At 45.6% G+C, this 7,657-nt stretch overlaps 1 pseudogene; it reads right to left on the reverse strand.

The window, feature by feature from the left end:
- Positions 1–394: 394 nt before the first annotated feature.
- LOC102836855 lies at positions 395–721 on the reverse strand (annotated as a pseudogene).
- Positions 722–7,657: the final 6,936 nt, after the last annotated feature.

Raw genomic sequence — 7,657 nt, forward strand, 5'->3', positions numbered from 1 at the left:
ATTTGAACTGCTGATTTTGTGATTAGCATTTCAATATTGATCCTATAGCACCACACCAGGAGTCCATCTGGGATGCATTTGGAGGTTGTATTTAGAGTGTCTGAGTGACAAAACAGAAGTCCCATAGGATCAACACTGAACTGCTAATCACAAAGTTGGTGGTTCAAACCCATCATCTGCTCCTTGTAAATTCTACACCATGTCATTATAAGTCACAAACAATTTGATGGCACTCAACAACAACAGAAACAAAAACAAAACAAAAACAGTGTTCTGTCGCTATCCGTAAGGTATTCTTTTTTTTTTTTTTCCACAAAGTGTAATTTTTATTTTATTTTCTTGCAGGTTAGTTTTACTTCAACCTTTTAAGGGCTCAATTTTTTCATGGTGGCAGTCATGGGGCAGCCCCTGCAGGTCTAAATCGGGGTGGGGGTGTTTGGTCCTTCCAAGCTTCACAAGAATAGTTCCTGACCACCTTGCTTTGAACGGTGCAGTTCACACAGTAATGCAGTTTCACGTACAACTTGGGAAGCATGTATGCATCGAAGACCCTCGCTTCGGAAATATCCCTGATGGCTGCGGCCTCTACTATGTTTTGCATTACGAACTTCTTAATGGCCTTGTCTTTGGGCACGCAGCGGGCACAGTTCATGCAGTGAATAGGCTTCACATGGCCGCGGCCCTTTTTGGCACAACCGTTGTACCTCCTTTTCTTTGTCATCTTGGAAGCTAGGACCCAAGAGAGAGCCGTAAGGTATTCATTTTGATGACTAAGGTGCACCTGACCCAAGGCTGATCTCTCCATCATTTTATATGCATGCAAAAGCTGAACAATGCCAAGAGAAGAATTGGTGTGTTTGAATTTGGGATATTGGTAAAAAATATTGAATATACCATGGATTCTCAGAACAAACACATAATTCTTAGAAGAAATACAGCCACAATACTTAAAAGCAAGAATGGCAAGACTTCATCTTACTTTCTTTGGACACACCATGAGGAAGGACCAATCTCTGGAAAAGAACATCATGGTTTATACAGTCGAGGGTCAGCGGAAACAAGCAAGGCCCTGCATGATGAGATGAACCAACACAGTAGCTTCAACCATGATCTCAGACATACTAGCCATCCTGAGCATGGCACAAACAGCATTTCACTCCCAAACATCAGGTTGCCATGAGTTAGAACGGGTTTGATGACCCATAATAAGAGCAGCAGGGACAAAGCCTGACGTCAGAGAAAGTGAGATAGATGGAACTACCTGACAGACTAAGGGGAAAGAGGCCAGAGGGTAGACATTTGGGGGAAATGCTTCTGCTCATATTCCAGGAGAAACCATGCAATTTGGGGAGAAGAAAGAGTTTAAAAGCTGAGGCGATTAAGCAAGCACCAGGAAAAGCTTCCTCTTCATCTTCTCACCCAAGCACACAGCACTGGGAAGGAATGACCAGTGAGGAACAAAGGGGTACTCAGCCACAACTCCAGGGCAGCTGAGTCCACCTGGTGGCCAGTGGGATGACAGGAAAGAAGTCACTAGCATCTCAAACAACATGAAATGGGATGGAGCGTATTTGTCCCTGATGGTCACTATCAACAATGGCAACTTCAGCTTGCAAGGACATTCTATTTGCCTAAGTCTCTTCAGTACCATTTAGCTCATTTGACCCTCACAGTGGGTATGTAAGATGAAACTCCACGGGTAGAAATTGAGGCCTAAAGGAGGTTTAATGGATTTGCTCAGCCACGTTGGGTTCTTCGTGACTATTCCCTAAGACAATGGAGGGTCGGAGAAGAAGAGGAAGACCCCTAACGAGATGGATTGGCCAGGTGGCATCATTGATGGACTCAAGTGTGGCAGCGGTAGTGAGGTTGGCCCAGGATCGGACATTGTTTCGTTCTGCTGTGCATGGGGTCGCTATGAGTCGGTTCCGACTCAATGGCACCTGACAACAACAACAATCCCTAAGAACAGACAGATAGTGCTTCACCCATGGAAAAAGGAAAGATATTTGAGAATGGCGTTTTGAAAAGGGAAGATCTGGACTGTGAGATTGTTATACTTCATGCTCCTTTTTCATATGCATTGCAAATTCCCAGGATGACTTTCCTGCCATCAGTAATAGCCATCAGCAACATTCAACAAAAAGAAATAAAAGTTCTGTCTTGTTTACCAGTTTCTTTCCTTTTGTCTGTCTTCTGAGAAACTATCATTGACTTTTACTATTTGGGAGGGGAGACTCAATTCCCATAATAGTCTTTCCCAGCTCTCCCATCTTTGAAAAGAGTAAACAAAACAAAAATACTCACTTCCCCAATGAATGCAAAAGAGGATATTTTCAAAGCAGATGCTTCCTAGTTGAGTCTTGAGGTATGCCGTGACTCCCTGTGGCTGAGGTAGTATGGAGGGCTGCAGCCTCTTTGATTGTGCCAACTCGGAGCTCACTGAGTTGATTAGAGACTCAGTCGTCGGCAGCACAGGTAATATTGAAGAGGTGGAATGGCAGTCTGGATTAAACACTGTATTCTCTAGGTATCTGCAAAGTGTTAATTTAAGGGTGCAAGCCTGGGACCTGTTTGGACAAAGACGTTTGTATGGAAATTTAATTTTCTCATGTTCAAATGGAGTCCTGGTGTGGTACTGTAGAATAAACACTGGATTGTTAACTACGAGGTTGCCAGTTCAAACCCTCCAGCCCCTCCTTGGAAACCCTAAACAGGGTCATTATGAGTCAGAACTGACTGGAAGGCTCTTAACAACAACAACATGTTCAAATGATATTTTCAGTGACTCCATTCAGTGACCTTAAACACACGAGAAAGCTGGACCTTGAGTATGGAACCCAAAGAAGTAATGCATTTGATCAGTGGAGTTAGCAAAGAATACTGAATATGCCACGGACTTCCAGAATAATGAATAAATCTGTCTTGGAAGAAGCGCATCCAGAATGCTCCTTTTAATCAAGGATGGTGAAACTTGGTCTCACATACTTTGGGCATGTTATTACGAGAGACCAGTCCCTGGAGAGTCGGTGAAAAACAGGAAGCCCCTCAACAAGATGGACGGATGACGGTGCTATACAATGGGCTCAGACATCACAATGACTGGGTAGATGATACAGAACCAGGCAGTGTTCCAGCCAGGCAGTCGTACATGGGGTCCTATGACCCCATGGGGAATTGACTCAATGGCACCACCAACATGTTCAATGAGAAAGCAGAAGTTCAGATACACAAGGGTCTGCCTGAGCTAGCGGTTGGTCGTTTCCTTGACTCCTAGTCCACAGTGATCTGTGGCAGATATGTCTCCTGGCTGAATTGTCCACACTAGGCCCAACTTGCTAGGAGCTCCTGCTTTCCAAAGCTGAGTCGTTGTCCTTGGGATGACCATTGGTTCCCAGCTTCCTTTTGATCATGGCAACCCTTTGGTTCCCTAGTCCATTGACCATATTCTACAACACCTTCCCACTGCACATGCTTCATACCAGGACATGGACACACTGTCCTTCCAAACCTGGACACTTTTGTTGGAATCAGAACAAAGTCAGCACTCAAGCACATTTGCTTCATCTCCCTCCAATCCCCCACCATTGCCCAGTGCACCAGACCAGTTGAGAGATCTGGGAACTGCAATCCAGAGACACAGAGAACTAACAACATTGAGGGTTCAAAGAGGGCCACCAGATGGATGTGAGTCAAAGCCAGAGAATCCAGGGAACAGCCCCTGGACACATAAATGTCCTTGAGAGCTACCAAATCAAAACCAAACCCAGTGCAGTAGCCTGGATTCTGACGTAGAGCAGTCCACGGAACAGGGCAGAACTGCTCCATAAGGTGTGTTGTTGTTACTAAGTGTTATCAAGTCAGTCCTAACTCATAGTGACCCTGAATAAGCTTTCCAAGGAGCAGCTTGTGGGTTTGAACCATTGACCTTGTGATGAGTCCAATGCTTATCCTACAGCACCACACCAGGGCTCCATAGGATTTGTTGTTGTTGTTAAGTGCTGTCAAGTCAGTTCCAACTCACAGGGTTTCCAGGAAGTGGCTGGTGAGTTTGAACCACCGATCTTGCGGTCCAGTGCTTATCCTACAGCACCACACCAGGACTCCATAGGGTTTATAAGGTCATCAATCTTTGCTTCATCTTTCTCCATTGGAGTGGCTGCTGGGTTTGAATCACCGACCTTTCACTTAGCAGCCCAATGCTTAACCCCCTGTACCGCCATTTAAATCTTGCATGAATTCTCTCAAAGAAAGATGCATCTGCATAAGGGCTTCTGGGTAGATACTCTGAAGTTGGCTGAGGAACTCAGATTGCTAAGTGCCAAGGAGTCGGTTCCTGGACAGGATTTCCAAGGAGAAACCATTGGGTCTGAATGTCAAACTTGTGGTTACTTGTCCAGTGAATATCCTACAGCATCACACCAGGAATCAGAAGAGCAATCTCTTAAATTGTGGTAATTAGGAGCCAGAGCAAGAACAAGGTAAGAAGTGGTAGATGCTCCCTGTTATGGCGGTCCCAGCTGCTGTTGTCCATTCTCATGCTGGTTCCTACTTTCTTTTGAGGATGTGACATCAGTGTGCAGCCTCTTCCCCCACCCCTTATTCCCTGGAGGATATACCCTCACTCTTTGTGACAGTGGACCATGCTCCCTCCATGGAGAAGCCTTCTCTCCCTCCAGAGCATTCATCATCCATTCCATGGCTCCATTTTCTTGATGCTCCAGGTACAGCGTTGATTCCATGCTTACATGCCCCTTTCCCTTGATCCTGTGCTTACACGCCCCTCTCCCTAAGAAGCTGCAAATTCCCTCACAAGCTGGAAAGGATGTCTTGCTACCAAGCATTCCATTGCCTTAGCAAGTGCCTGGCACCAGGAGATCCTCAATAAATCCTGGTTGTTCAAAGAGATGCTTCAATGGCTTGGACATCAATTTCCATTGCTTCATAACCCTCCAATGTGACTACAAAGCATTTGCTGCTGAAAATGTAGAGCTATCGTTATTTTACAAAGACCTGTTATAATGACATAGCTTCGTCTGGTCTCCTGACTCTTTGTATGAATTATCTCTGGAATGTGAAATATCCCGATGCTCCAAAAACTCACTAAGACCCTCCCTCTGTGTGTGCTTCTCCTGGTGACAATCTTCCAGTGGTCTCTAGCATCAAGCAACTCAACTCCATCAGATGCAAGGCAAGGGCTCTCTGTCAAGCATGTGGAGGGCCGGGGCTGTGGGATCTGGGAGGAACTTGGGGTGGTGGTAGGATGAGGGACCATGGAGAAAGAGGAGGCCTTAAGCAGTATACAGAAGAATTGTGGAGGAGTGGAGGGAACTTCAGGGAAATCTACAGTTGTTTAATTTTCAGAATTTATGTTACCAGTAAAATGGTATTGTGCACCTTTTCAAAAATATCAGGACATGTTAGAAGTAGATTTGAACATTAAATAACCAGTGTTTCTGAGGCTGGCAGTGGATGCCTTAAAGTCCAGAAAATGGAACACTACAGCTATAAGAGGAAAGCTGTAACATGGGAAAAACAAGTTGTCATTTTGTTGTTGCTGTTGTTAAGTGCCACCGAGTAGGTTCTGACTCATAGCGACTCTGAATAGGGTTTCCAAGGAGCAGCTGGTCGGTTTGACCTGCCAACCTTGTGGTTTGCAAAAATATGCTGATCCTACAGGGCCACACCACAAGTCCCAGTTTTCATTTAAGGGCATGAAAAGCAATTGCCATGAGGTAGACTCCACTCATGGTGCCCCGCGTGTGTCAGAGTAGAACTGTGCCCACAGGGTTCTCAGTAGGTGATTTTTCATAAATAGATTCCACTTATGGTGCCCCGTGTGTGTCAGAGTAGAACTGTGCTCACAGGGTTCTCAGTGGATGATGTTTCATAAGTAGATTCCATTCATGGTGCCCCATGTGTGTCAGAATAGAACTGTGCTCCACAGGGTTCTCAGTGGATGATTTTTCATAAGTAGATTTCACTCATGGTGCCCCCATGTGTGTCAGAGTAGAACTGTGCTCCACAGGGTTCTCAGTGGATGATTTTTCATAAGTAGATTTCACTCATGGTGCCCCCGTGTGTGTCAGAGTAGAACTGTGCTCCAGGGAGGCAGCGTGGCTGCAGGATCCATACCTTAAATCCCTGAATGCTAGTTCTCTCCATATAGGGGAGGAGAAGGGAGGAGTGATTCAGGAACCAAGTGAATGTGCTGGCTGGCAGGGCTAATTCCAAAGGCAGATCCAGCTGGTCCCATGGGATCAAGTCTTGCCCAAGCCTCTAGCTGGTTTCAAGGCTGGGGAAGGAAGGAGAGGGGTTGCAGAAGATTGTCCATGATCCAACAGAGGAATGTCTGATCTCCTTAGATGGAATAAAAGCCAGACTACATGAGTTCCATTCACAACAGCATGGGTACATTCCACAGCCAAAGCAACACTGTAGAAGCAGATCTCATGGGGTCCTTCCTCTGCTCCTTGGCCTCCAAGAAGCTGGGGCCATGGGTGACAGGCCTGCTTAAGAGTGATCATAGCAAACGATGTCTTTCTTTCAAGTTTCTAGTCTGACATTAAACTTATGCCATGTTTAGACTCACCATCTTCTGATAATGCGTGGACAATATAGCAACCAAACGGAAGTGCGCATTCAGTGTGTACTAGATCCCACATGCTAAAATAAACAGCACTCCATGGTCCACTCTGATGCTTACTCATAACTAACCACAAAGGGCAATTAGCTATGGGAAAACTGACCCCTGAATGGACTGTAGTTCCTCAGAGGCACTCTCTCAGACTCATGCTGCACTGGCGTCTGAGTAAAGTTGCCTGTGGAACAATGTTCTCAGTTCCAGAAGACCCCAAGATGTCAGACATGGGACCTCCAAGTTGGGCAGAGAAGAGCAAACACCTGAAAGTGACAGTAGACCTCAGTTGGACATCGTCTATTCAAGGAGTCCTGGTGTGGTGCTGTAGGATAAGCACTGGACTGTAAGGTTGTTTGAATCACAAGGTTGGTGATTCAAACTCACCAGCTGCTTCTCAGAAACCCTATACATGGTCGCTGTGAGTTGGAACCGATTTGACAGCACTTAAGAACAGCAACAACATAAACATATGTTGTATGTTGTTGTTAGGTGCCATCGAGTCGGTATTTACCCATAGCGACCTTATGCACAGCAGAATGAAACACTGCCCGATCCTGGGCCAGCCTCACTACTGTTTCCACGCTTGAGTCCATCGATGCTGCCACTTGGTCAATCCATCTCACTGGGGGTCTTCCTCTTTTTCTCTGGCCCTCCACCTTACAAAACATGATAACCTTCCCCAGTGACTGGTCCCTGCTGACAATATGTCCGAAGTATGAGAGACGAAGTTTGGCCATCCTGACCTCCAAGGAGCACTCTGGCTGCACTTCTTCCAACAGAGATCTGTTGGTTCTTTTGGATGCCCACGATACTTTCAATATTCTCATCCAACACCATAACTCAAAAGCATCAATTCTTCTACAGTCTTCATTATTCACTGTTCAGCTTTCACATCCATATGAGGTTACTGAAAGTATCATGGCTTGGGTCAGACGTACCTTAGTCCTCAAGTTGACAGCTTTGCTCTTCAACACTTTAAAAAGTTCCTGTGCAGCAGATTTGCCTAATGCAATACGT

Source organism: Chrysochloris asiatica, unplaced genomic scaffold, assembly GCF_000296735.1.
Source record: "Chrysochloris asiatica unplaced genomic scaffold, ChrAsi1.0 scaffold00096, whole genome shotgun sequence".
Classification (NCBI taxonomy): domain Eukaryota; kingdom Metazoa; phylum Chordata; class Mammalia; order Afrosoricida; family Chrysochloridae; genus Chrysochloris; species Chrysochloris asiatica.